The following is a 13589-nucleotide window of genomic DNA, read 5'->3' as shown; positions in this document are numbered from 1 at the left end:
TATTACCAATCGATTTGATAATGACTCGTGCAGTGCGATAAGACCAGCCTGTCTATTTGGCTATCAAGCGTTCTTGTTTTAACTATTTTCTTGGCAGGTTGAGTAATTACGATGAAAGTAAATGAGATTTAAATTTTTGACCGATGCACTTGTTGCACAGTGCTTTCCGCTGGTGTCTGAATATTCGAGCAACAGGGTCTGGGTAACCGAAGACAAAGCCGTTATAGCACTCTGATCCGATCTCACCCCCTCCCCTCCCACTCTGCCAGCCTATATATCCCTCCACCGACTGAGACGCCGCTAAATTGTGTTAAAAAGCCACCAGCCAACCAGCCAACCAGCCATCCAGCCATCTAGCCATCCAAAGTACAGAACGTAGAAACCTCAAGATCCGAGCGGTTAGATAAACAACATGAGACAGAACGGAACGGAACGGAAAGTAAAGGAGCGAACTGAACGAACTTGGTGCAATCTTCCGCATTATGAGTAGCTGGTTGGCAGAGAGAAAAAGGCGAGGAAATGGAGGTGGAAATGGAAGTGGAAATGGAAATGAAAATGCACTTGGCTTACAGGTTGTTAGTGGTAGCGACATGTGGCCAGTATCTGAAACTCTGAAACTGGGCTCTCTGTGACTGGGCTCTAATTTCAATTGGGTTTCGTGGTTGTGGAAATTATTCAACAGCGCTAAGTACGCCCAGAGACTTGGTCTCTGTCCGCCTGTCTGGCTGTCCATCCGTGTGTCTTTTATTTTATTTAGTCTCTTTTTCTGTGTGGGGGGCACCCACGCGTGACGTGACTCTTTGGTTTGGCTCTTCTATACCTGAGCCGCTTCCGTAAAAAGTTGCCGCCGTTGCCTCTGTTGCCTCCGTTTGCTCCCCTTTCCTTTCCCTTTTCCCAATTCCCAATTCCCATGGAGGAAGGGCCATGGGTATGTAGCATATATGCTATATGGCCATATTCCCTAACCTTACCTTGCCCCCGTCCATCTGCTCTGCGGTCGATTCTCCTCTCTTCAAGTGCATTGAAGCAAGTTGAAGGCTATTTTTCAACTTCAAATGTTTGCTAAATGACTTTTGATGATTTGTGGTGAGCCGTTGCCGTTGCCGCCGCCGCCGCTGACTTTAACTCCGAGTTGAGGGTTGTGAGCAGGGGCAAGATAAATTAATGATTATATTTATTTAATTTCACTTCGGGCCGAGTGTTGACTTGCCGTCTAATTAGCCGCTGAGCTGTTCCGGCTTGCTTTTGGCCTACCATTGACCATTGGCCCGATAACTTTCTACCGATCTAACAATATTTACCTATATCCTCCAACGATTTTCTAGCCGATGAGCTGGCACTTCCGTGCTCAAGTGGCTTCCAGTAATTCAAACATCTGGAATGGGGGGCTACATATAAACTAAGCAAATATTGGATGTTTGGCTTATCTAGGCTATGACGTGAACCCCCCAAAAGTAAGTGGAAAACGATCAACAATGGGTATTCTAATGGGGAAAATCCCTGGTGAGTCATGCGGCTAATAAAGGGTAGGGCTTTGATCGCCAGAGGACAATGAACGGTGGTGATGCGAGAAATGCGCTCGCGTGTCCATTTCGCCTAGGGGGAGGTGACAGCGCATCGGGGCGATCTGATAATAAACCGTCTGACGTTTGACATTTTTTGGCAAACTTTTTGTTTGGCAAACTCAAGCAGAGGACAGCGAGCAGACCAGACAGAAACAGAACAGAGCCGACTAGAGTAGAGTAGAGTGGGGTGGAGCGGTACGGAGACAGCGACACGTGAATTGCAGATAATCAGCGTCGTGTCTGGGCCTAAAAATATGCTCCATGTAATTAGCCCCGCCAAGTGGGGATGGAGAGTCAAAGCAGCGCCTTGAATACCCTTGTTGGGATCGTTTTAAGACTAGAAGATAAAAAGATTATTTTATTATTATTTTAATACTTATTCTACTTTTTAAAACCAGCTTACATTTGTTAGTTATTAAGATTTAATATAAAAATTGTGTTCTTCACAAAAGATGATAGCTTAAATAGACTTAATAAATTATTTATTAATTTTATTTTTTTTTTTAAGTTTTTTATGTTAAATTGTTTTTGCTCCCGGTAGGATCAGCTTACATTTTTAAATATTAAGATTTAATATAAAAATCCAGTTTTTTACAAAAGATAATAACCTAAAAAGACATAAGATATTATTTCTTAATTTTGTTTTTTTTTTAGTTTTCTATGTTAAGCCGTTTTTGCTCCCGGTAGAACTTCCCCTACTTTTATAATAATCCTATTAAAATTATATTTTATTTTGACAACCTTTCCAGCTCGTTACTGAGTAATCATTATTTTTCCACCTTTGAGGGTGTTTAATATTCGTTGTATCGCTCGGCGCTTTCCCTTCCCCATTTCCAGTCGCTGCTCCAGACAACAGCAATGTGGCAAAAATAACCAAAAACGTCTCGAGCCACACGAGTCACAATGAGGCGATGGATGGGCTATAAATAAAGAGTGGCAGACTCCTGAACTCCCGGCTGGCCGTAAGTGGAAGTCACAGCAGCAGCATCGCCCATAGACCGCAGATCATATCCATCTTCTTCCTGCCTCTAAGACTCTCTAACTCGAGCACATGCCCCGCATGACTCAGAATGGTGAAATCCTCGACTAATATTTCAATTAGGCGACAAATAAAAAAGAAGAGGGAATGGAAGGGAAAGGAAAGAGTCTCCAAGCTGATGACATGCCCAAAGTTAATAAAAAGCGGCAGAAATGTGCCTTCGGGCCTCGGGGGCTAAATAAATTCCATGGGACCCTAGGTGGTCGAATATTTTAACACTACCGGGCACAGGCCGTCGGCAGAAGTAGGAGCTGTCTGACCACTGGGTTCGCTATAAGATGGGGCTCGGGATCTTGGGATCTCGGGATTGCGATCGGGATCGGTGGCAAATCTGTGGCGCTGGCGTCTGCCTTTTAATGTAGAAAACTAGTCGAGGCGCATAATTTACGACGGCCAGGATTGCAAAGTCAGCAGCAGGATGAGCAGGGGGCGGATGGAGGAGAACGGCGTTGACTTGACTTATCAATTTCACGGGAATCCAATCGATTTTTATATGAGAGCGAGCAGATAAACCGCAAAAATCAAGCAATAAAATCGCCTCTGCCCAAGCCGCAACAACAAAAGCGAAATAAAAGCAACAACAGTGCAAAATGCAGAGCAGAGACAGAGGGCCAGAGGGGTTTTTAGTGGGTTCGAAGAGGGGCTAAAGGGGGGTTCAGGGGGCTCTGAGGGACAGAGGAGCTGGGACTGCGAAAATACCAAAACGGCAATAAATGGTGTTGATATCCCGCCAAGCGTGTGAAGACGCTAACGATGCCGCCAAAACTTGTTAACCACAAAAATTATTGCATGAGATGAAATAAATTAAGGTGGCGGCATCGGCATCGCTCCGGCTGCACCACCACCACCATCAGCTCCACCACCGAACTATCCGCGCTGCTTCCTATTCCTCGCATCCTTGCGGCGGCGACGATGGCGACGGTTCGTTCAGGCCGCCAGTGGCGACGACCCCCCTTGCCACCTCTGACCACCCCCCTCATCCACACCCATGTGGCCATCGCCTGCTGGCCTTTGTTGTTGCTGCTGGCGGTACATTCGTGTGTGTGTACTTTCGGTGAAATGAAATGACAGACGCGGCGCAAGATGCAAATTTACCTATGGAATGTTGGCCAGGCCGAGCAGAACTTGGTAATACCCTACAAGGGATAAAAACACCAAATGACGAACAAATAGAAGGAGAAAGATTTTACTTTCATTTTGCAAATATCCGCTGATTTTTTTTGCAAGAAATCTTTTAATTAAAATTATTTACGTTTGAACGTTAATTTATTGGAAATTTTATTACAAATTGAACGCCATACGGCATTCCATATTCTCGCCATTTTTCGCTTCGTTCTAGACAAATTTTTATTTTAAATTTAAGATTTAGCAAAAACAAAAAATTTTTTTTTTGTAATACTCATCACATAATAATATTAACTATTAGTAGTACTATAGTTATTATAGTAACCTATCTAAATGCTGCTTAACAAATTGTATTCAAATAGGTTACACATTGCTAAAATTATTTTATTTTGACAGTTAAGAGATTAAGCGCTTACCAAAAATTGTAAATTACTATTAAAACACTTTCTTTTAAATATTTTAAATAATTTTTTTTTTGAATAAAATATTATATTTAAGAGTTTTTCTATGTTATGTCTATATGTCTATTCGTTATTAATACAAATACAGTTTCATAAAATTGCAAGATTCATTTTACTAATGTTTTTCATCCTTTGCATTTTTCCCTAACGTTAAAGTAGGGTACAGCAAATGTCCATGCAACTTGGATATATTTTGGCCACTGCAGCAGACTCATTGCCAATGAGTTCAGTTCTGGCCAGCACTCTCTTTTTCCGTCCCCTCCCTCTCGCCCACCTGATCATCGGTCGCCCCTCCCACAACAACAACAGTAACATCACAGGTCTCAGTCGGATCCCCCCACTCCTCCATCGGCATCAGCATCACCATCTCCATTCCGTACCCAACCGATCCGATCCGATCCGTTCCGTCTCCGTCTCCATCTCCATCTCCGTCCGCCAAGTCCGTGTCCGTCTGTCCGGCGGTGGACTCTACGGCGCTGCCGTTTTAGCAACATTGCAATCATCTGAAAATTCCATTCCAATCAAATTAAAAACTGGCGTCTACCTTTTTATCATTTTCTTATCAGATCTCAAGATCTGCCGCAGCGATGCCTTCTGCTGTGCGCCTTTTATGCGAATACCATGTGGATGGGATGGTATATTGTGGTATGGTATGGTATAAGGATGGGGCAGAGTGGATGTGGTTGTTTGGGGATGTGTGGATGGGTCTGCTTTGGTCCCTGCTTTCTGGTGCCGGGGACTCGCGGACTTGGACTCGCTGAAACTCTGAATCGGTTTCTGGCTGATTTGTTGTTGTTTTTCGTTAACTTTTTTTTTGTTGCTCTTTTTTTATATAATAAGCAGATCTTTGTCCCAAAGAAACCGTGGCCATAATATATCAATATAAACGCGGCGGAGGAGCTGCTGTGAAGAGGGGCGAAGTGGTGGAGGGGGTCTCTTTAAAAAGGCGTCCATGAGCGCCTGGGAAGCAAAGCACATTCATGGCCTGGTCTGGTTTGCTTTTTAGCCAGGAGAACTGGACGTTGACTTCGTTACTTGGGAGGGGGGGTGGTAAAGGGGGTCGAGGGGGCCACAGGGGGGCAGGCAAATGCGACCGAATGGCGACGACGAAATCCATTAGTTTTGCACCTTCGCAACATGTTGCAGCGACGTTGTTGTCATCGCCAAAGATTCGTCTCTTTTTTTCCTCCTCTCGTTGTTGTTGCTGTATTTTTTCGGGTAATTTTTTACTTCTTTTTTTGGCCATTGCTGGCACCGCAAATTGGTAAAAATTAACACGCTGCTTTGCTCTTGACCAAAAACAGGCACACGAAACCCATTTTGCTTTTAGGCGTCTGTCGCCAAAATTCCTTTCATGCAATCCCCTGCAGACCCCGCGATGCCCAGCATCATACTTCAATTTAATAAATTAATTGGCTTTGTGTCGGCTGAAGCATTTGATCGGTTTGGTTTGGTTTGGTTGGTAGGTTGGTTGGTCTGTTGGTCGAAGCGAGAGGAAAAGGAGGCTTGGGAACCGATCCTCAAGTTTGCCTGCAAGTATTGCTGCCGCTTTCGTTAATGCCAACCTCCCATGGAAAGATAGAAATCAACTTGGCTTTACAGAGATCCTCTTACAGTCTGCTCCCCTTCGGCGCCCCTTGCTTCCCTTAACCCCTTGGTGCCCCAGCCCCACACACAAGCACACGCATTCCTGGCGTTCAGTGGCACTCGAAATGCGTTTATCTGGTGCTGGGACTGCGTTTTTATTATCTTAGGTGTTAATGATTTCATTTTTGGCCACCCAATTGAGGCTGTCTGGGTCTCTCTGGTCTCTGGACCCTTTTGCCGTCTGTTTTCTTTTTGTTTGGTTTTTTTTTTTGCTTCCCAGCTCCGTTCCCAGTCTGGTCCTCCGATCGCTGCCTGGTCTGGGCATCCTCTGTCTCGGCTTATCGCTTTAATCTCTTCTGACAGTGATTATTGCTGTTTGCGGATTGTGCAATTGATGTGCGAACTTCGACACCATCTCCGCTTCCTTTTCCCTTTTTTTTCCATGGCCGCAGGGAGGAGATGATGGTGGAAAAATCTCGTTTACCGTCTCTATTTACAGGGACACACTGCAGTCCAGTCCAATCCAACTCGAGGGCGGCTCGCTTTTAGCACCCAAATATGATGTCATGGATTTGGCGGCCTCCGCCTGCAGGCTGTAAGTCGAAACCCCAAAAAGGGCAATTTTTGAAATCATACGCCAAACATGGAGCGACATAACTGGGGAGCCTTGGGAGCAGCTCAGTGCAGTTTCAGTTTGAGTTTGAGTTTAGTCCATGAGAAGAAGGGCCAGGAGCAGGAGCAGGAGCTGCCGATGGAGCTGGAAATGGGGAATCGGGAATGGAGAAGACTTGGGAATCGGGAGCTGAGAGCTGAAAGCTGGAGCATTGTTCTTTGCACTGTCGCTTTCGCACTTCACAAAGGGATAGAGTTCAATTTTTGTGTCTGCATTCGAAACAAAAGACTTAAGCAACGAACTTGGCAATCTTTTTATGCCCGCTCTTCATCCTGGCTTTTTTTTTGGCCACAAATCTGCTGCGGCGAGAGTATTTTGGACCAAAAAGGTGTCGCTGATTGTCTTTTAAGAGAGTTTCTGGTCCGCGGCGCCGTCGCCTGGGCGTTGACAGTTGTTGTGATTGTTTTGTTGTTTGTGCCACTGAAGCCGCCGCTTTGGCATTGTGGTTGCCAGGTTGCCAGTTGCCACCAGTGGAATGTGGCCGAATGCGCGGCCTCCCTTTTGCCGGCCCGGTCGGTGCATTCAATCGAATTCAATTGTTTTTGGCAGTCGCACCGCACCGCAAAAAGCCCAGCCAGAAATTGCAAAGTAGCCGGAGCACAGCCGCATTCCCACAGCTACTGCTTCTGCCTGCCTTTTTGGCCAGAAAATCCCAAAAAAAAGAAGAATAAAGTACAAAAACTGCAAATCGACAGCACACAGAAGCAGTGGGCCTGATCGGGAGGCTGTGTAAGGTTGCGCCTGCCATAATCAGGCCCAGAATCTGGACGTCTTTAGCTTCTGCCCATCCTCGAGTCAGTCGCATCCTCAAAGCTGGCGCTAAGACCTCAAGCGATAATCGCACATCAATTCGTTTTATAATGATGACGAGCCCCAGCTGAAAGAACCCGGAGATCGGGGAGGCTGCGGGGGCAGTCTGGGGAGACCATCCCGATGCCCATGGCACATCGAGGCATCGATGCTGGTGGCAAGTTTATCTAACGCTCGCGATCTCCACGCTCGCCTCCTGAGCCACCGTCCCCAAAGCCCAGCGCCAAAGTGTGAGCCAATTGGTTGCGACTCCCAGGCAGTCCGCTGCCAACAGTTTTCCTCGCCGGCAGACCTTGAACGTCTTAGAATCCGAGACTCACTCTCTACCTCTCTATTTAGCCTGGCCATTTCTTTGTTAGGGTATACGAGGTATCATAGCTAAGGTTGCGAGGCTCTGACTTTTCTTTGAATTATTATTACCGATAAAAAACAATTTAATTAATTTCAACATAATTCATAATTTAAAGAAAAATGAACATTATTATTTGCCAAATTATCTCATCCTTTGAATCTATATTTGGTTTTAGCTTAAAAACTTTAGACTATAATGATCTTTGTTAAATAATGACAAAACTAGCAAGCTAACTTTTAATATTTAATATCCTTAAAATAATAGAAAACATTACCAACAAAGTAATGCTTTTAATAATATCATTAGATTAAAAACATTAAGTCTTGTGGTTAAACCCAATTAAAAAGATTTAATAACCCAATTGATTTAACAGGCGTTTATTAGGTAAATAAAGAGTATTTATTATTCGCGAATCCCAAAGCCTTTTTCACTTTCCTCGCTGTGTTTGTTGCTTCATTATAGGTTCACCGGGCAGCAGGCAATCGAGAATCGGCAACCGGCCAGCAGAATCTCGGGGAGGCGAGATACGATGGGACTGGACCTGGGACCTGAAACCTGGAACCTGGCTCCTACAGTGGCTGCCTCGGAGGCAATAGAAATCATTAGCAGCAAACGGCGGCGCTATCTAATCTGCGGTTTCGGGGCGACAGTTGCCCCCAAAAGAGCCACGATTTCGTCGTGGGTTGCGGCTGAGTGCCTCTGCCTGCCTTGGCTGCCCCTCGATTTCTGTTGATTTAAGGCGCTGATTACTAATTTTATTAATTTTTCAACGATCGCCAGACACACTCATTGTATTTGTTGTTCTTTTTTTTGTGTGTGTTTGGTGCCCAGTTTTGGCCAAGAAATTATGGCCATGGAAGCCAAGGAGGCCTTAGGTGCTGTTGTCGCTTTTGATTTAGTTGATGTCTTTATGAAACATTTGAAATACGACACTTTTTTATAGCGAGTTTTTGTTATTCGTTCGTTCGTTTTGTTTTTTTTGGGAATCTTGGCCAGGCCAGAAACTGAAATTAAAAGTGATTTCATTTAACGGTAAGACGAGGCGCCTTTTGAAGTGGCATCGAATGTTTCTCAGTGACTTTGTGTCGACTCCTTTGGAATGCTAAATGCTGCTGCCATCGGGGGCAGCTGTCTGTTCCCTTAACCCCTTGATGGCCAGCCGAAAAACGGCGTTAATCAGATCGTTTACACAAGCGACACGCACACAAGCACACACACATCTGCCGGCAGCAGCTGACCAAAAAAAGAGGTCCTGTGTGTCCTACAAGTGGGAGAGAGGAGACCACCACTAAGATGTCCTAATAGAACCGAACTGAACCGAGCTAAACCGTCCATTCACATCCACTAAATATGAATCAATGTCAGTTTGAAGCGTGTGCTGGACAATGAAGCAGCTTGCCGAAGGTCCCGGCACGTCCTGCCAGCCAGGATATCTATCGTTTTTGGGCTACCGAACGAAGGGAAGACAAATTGAATGCAAACAACAAGTCAACTAATTCCTGGAACAAACACACAGACTGGCAGGGGAAGCCTTAAAATGAATGAATGAGGAACGAAGCGAAATGCAATGAAAGGATCTGAACTGAAGCCAACTGAGATGAGATCGTGTACGCAATATCAGCGGATAATTGAGCCTAATAGGATTTTAAGTGCACACGCACACACGCAGATAGAGAGTCCCATTGCCAGACGATCTATGGACTGCCAGACTACCATCTCTATGGCCGCATTGTGTGGCTCTGGCTCCCACTGTGCCTCCTGTGCCCTCAGTGTCTTCGATGTCTTCGAAGTCTTTAGGTGGTCAGAAGAGGACGGCAGGATAACGGCTGCCGGCTGGGGCGTTCAGAAATCCGTTCCGCTCATTAAACGCACCGCCCAGACTCCCGAGGTCTCCGATCCGAGGTTCCCATTTCCATTTCCATTTCTACTTCCATTTCCGAAGGTAAATATCCCTCGCATCCGAGGAGTTCCAGGTCGTCGTCAATTTCTACATGAGTCAGCTGACTTTGTTTTTGTTTGTGTTCGCTGGCCGAGGCAAATTGTGCGTGTTGCGGCATAAAAAATACTCATATCACAGGCAGAATAAGACAGCCAGCTACACAGGGAAAAAATAAGGGTCAATTTTTTAAATATATTGCACATTTATATGAACTCTTGATGGACTACAATCTAAATAAGTGGGTAATCTGTTCAATATTTTTATCAAACAAAATTATAAATTAATTCTTGGATCTTGTATTTTATTGAATTTGGCCAAACAAGTACCAATAATAAGTAAAAAACTATAAAATTGGATGAAAAATCTACTTATAAATAAATAACAAAATTTTGTAGAATAATATTCCACAAATTGGAAAATTACAAATTCATAATAATACTTTTAGTACATCCTTTGGATCAAAAAATCTAAAGAATACTTTCTAGTAGCTAGGAGTTGTAGAACTATTAGCTGCATACTTTGTTTACCTAATACCTTTTTTTCCCTGTGCAGTAGAGATAAACAGGAAGAATGACCTGCTGCTTAGACAGACACAAAAGAACGAAATACTGGGACCGGGGCAAGAAGTTGCTGCTGCAGCGGCGGCTTATGACGCGCACACAGGCCAGGGACAATTAGCGACACAATGAGATTGAGATGCCGGCGGAGACGGCAGAAGGAGGAGGAAGGAGGAGGAGGAGGTCGGTCTGTGTCCCAATGCGCCTTCCGGCAACGGAAGCAGACACCGGGCACCACACACACAGCTTGATGATGGAATCGCCGGCCCATCAGCTAGATAAAGTTGTCAGCTGATCTGGGATTGCAGCATAGCAGCAATAGTCATTGCATCTCCGACAGCAACAACAGCGGCTGATGAAATGCAGCAAAAAGGGGGGCGTGGCCAGCGACTACCGAATGATGCGGCACTTATGCCACATTCGATATTAATTGAGCCCCAGTCTAGGTTCCCGATTCCCCAGGCCGATCCCGAGAAATTCCTGAGGCAATCAGAGGATCCGCGGAAAGGGAGACAAAGACCCAAAAAGCCAAAGAGACAATGGGGCAGCGCAGAGATTTATAAGTGGATATCGAGAATATATGGCCAGAGTCTGGCAGAAATTTCAGAAATTTCCGCACAAACCGAAAGACATTCAATCAACGCTGACTGGGACATGATGAACTGCCGCCAGGCAAACAAAACACATTTTTTCGGCTTCGGGGCGAAACAAAAGAAATTCCAAGCGAATTTATGCAGATGATTTATGCATTAAGCCGAATTAGAAACAAAGGATTATATCGATTATTGAAATCGGATCAACTCTGAAATTGGCGCAACTAATTGTTAAAATATAAGTGAATTAGCCGCAGCTGCAGCGGCAACAGCAACATCAACGGCAACAACAACTCAATTAGGTAGGTGCCGCTGTGGCAGGGCAATAAAATTTAATGACAACGCTTAATTATAAAATCAATAATGGAATGCCGCACACGCTGGCTGGAACTCGTTGCCATAAGTTTGTCAATTTATACGGCTGCGCGAAAAGGGCCAAGACTCAAAGGAACAGCCGGCAGAAATCACGTTAAGCGCAATAAAAAGCGCGAAACATTTTAACGCATCCCGGCGATAAAGTATCTGAAAACATTGCCCCAGACAATGTTCCCGGCGATTTCAAGGCGCTAAGCCTCGACGCGAATTATCTTATGTTGCCATATCCCTCCGAGATTCCGAGTGTATGTATATATACACACCTTTGTGTGCCCACCCTGAAAATCCCGATAAGTGAAGAGGAGATGATTTGATGAAATGTCTCAATTAGCTCATCATCAACCTCAATCCTGATCTGAATGCAATTGCGTGTGAAAGACTCGAGTGGAGTGTTTTTCGGGCTGCGTTCCGATTTTGAATTTTCTATTTCTAGTTTATATTTTCACAACAACCACCCCGTCGCTAAACTATTGGGAAAATATTTTGCCAATTCATTATCGACGCGCTGTCCAAACACTATTGAATAATACCGAAGGCAGCAACCCCGAGGGTTTTTCGAAAATTTCCATACATAAATCGTAATTAAATTAAAACGCACAAAGCGCTAAGGAGAGCGGGTCCAAACAAAGGACCGAACAATAATAAATAATGACAACTCCTCGCCAAGGTAAATGAAATCAGAAAGACGAAGAAGAACAGGAGTTGCAGAAGGAGCATACACAAAAAACCCAGGCAAAATAGGGAATAAATATGGGTACGAGTGTGTGAGTATGTGAGGACGCAAGGAGCAGCTGCCGCCAGGATTCAATAGCCGGGACACACTTCCCGAGTGACCTTTTTTTTTAGATGTTGGCTGTTGGTTTTTGGTTTTTGGCAGGAGCCAGTGACGTTCGCTTCCCTTTTGCACCGAGGATTTTGGGGAAGCGAACGCCACATGCGCCACGTGCTAAGTCGTTGATCCTGGCCAGGAAAACAGCTGCCATCGAAAAAAAAGAAGAAAAAAAACAGGACACAAAGGAACCGTCTGGCTCGCCTCGATCGCTGCCTCTCTTTCTGGCAGGACCTGCCTCGCTTTTTCAGTTTTACTCTTGGATGGTAGCACCTGCGCTTCTGTATCTGTATTTCTTATTTTTTTTGGGGCGTGCTAAGTGAGGTGCTGGAATGGTAGTCGCTTAAGCGGAGCTACTCAATCAGAATGTCACCGCGGTTGGCAACAAATGAGCAACAGGCCAACTCACCTAATTAATGAAGGTAGCCGCCGCTTTGCCGAGGACCACACACACGCACACGAGATACAAACAGGTTGGTTATCCTGCGCCAGTTAACAAATAAATGCAATCGAATCGTGAGGTCCTGTGGTTAACCCCTGGCTAAATGCTTCGACCACGTGGTTTGCTTTTTCGGGTAGCTAAGCTCTTCGTTTGGGAAATTGTACGGCAGCTGCTCACGAGATGCACCTGCCCATTAGTCCTCGATCCTCCCCAACTTGTTGTTTATTCGCATTCAAAAAGCCGCTTTATAATTTGAAAGAGCTTCACCTCCTTCAGGCGGACTAACTGCATTTAACAGTTGCACAGCTGGTAGGGTTTAAGTTTTAAGTTAAGGTAGTGACATGCAATGGGCTTCGGTTCGAAGGCAGTGCCGAATAATTTGGAGGTATTCGGTTGGGTTTTTAAGGGTGGATCCAACGGCCAAGGGGTTGGGCTCACCCTAATTTTATTAAGTTTGCCAAGACAACTTATTTTTGGTATACTTAAACCAATCATAAAAACTCAGTAAAGTAAAGAAATGAAATAGTAAGTAAAAGGATTTTGTAAAAATCCTTAAAAATTTTTTAGTCGATTGGTTTTTAATATTTTGAATAAATAGTTTAAAAATAAAAAGTTTTTACTGCTTTAAATTTAAATGTAGTTAACTAATAAATGTTTATTACTTGATATATTTAACAGCGGAAGTATTTTCATCGTCCAGTGCTCTTTTAGCATTCAGAAAACCCACTCAGCATTCCTTAGCTTTCACCATCTTTCCCTTTCCTTTCCTTTTCCCAGCTGCTCACCTCGAATTCCTAATCGACGAAGCTCCTCGGTCGACGACAAATTGTCTAATAGAAATGTCAGAACGAAATCTGTCCCAGAAACGTCTCCCCAGCCCAGTCATCTTTCTATTTGCCTAGCCCAGGTACGAGTACGAGTACGAATAAGTGGGGTTAAGACGACGTCGTCTGCGACTGTGGGGAACCGTGGCCAATGCCAATAAACAATAATTCCCATGACTGCCACTTCGGCGAGACGAACACAGCGACTTCCCAGACACTGCGTCGACTTCGGGCACAACAAAGACGGTGGTCTACTAGACCCAGACCCACGGAGGCAGCAATGCCAGCAGCAACATTGCCTCCACCACCACCAAGAGCAGCAGCAGCAGCAGCAGCAACATCAACAAGCCAGGCAACAACAGGTGAGAGATCTTGGCTGTCTGCTGCCCCACCGAAGCTGGTTTTTGTTTCTACTTTA

Source organism: Drosophila takahashii, chromosome 3L, assembly GCF_030179915.1.
Source record: "Drosophila takahashii strain IR98-3 E-12201 chromosome 3L, DtakHiC1v2, whole genome shotgun sequence".
NCBI classification, from domain to species: domain Eukaryota; kingdom Metazoa; phylum Arthropoda; class Insecta; order Diptera; family Drosophilidae; genus Drosophila; species Drosophila takahashii.
The sequence above is the reverse complement of the archived record's forward strand: the minus strand, read 5'-3'. Positions refer to the sequence as shown.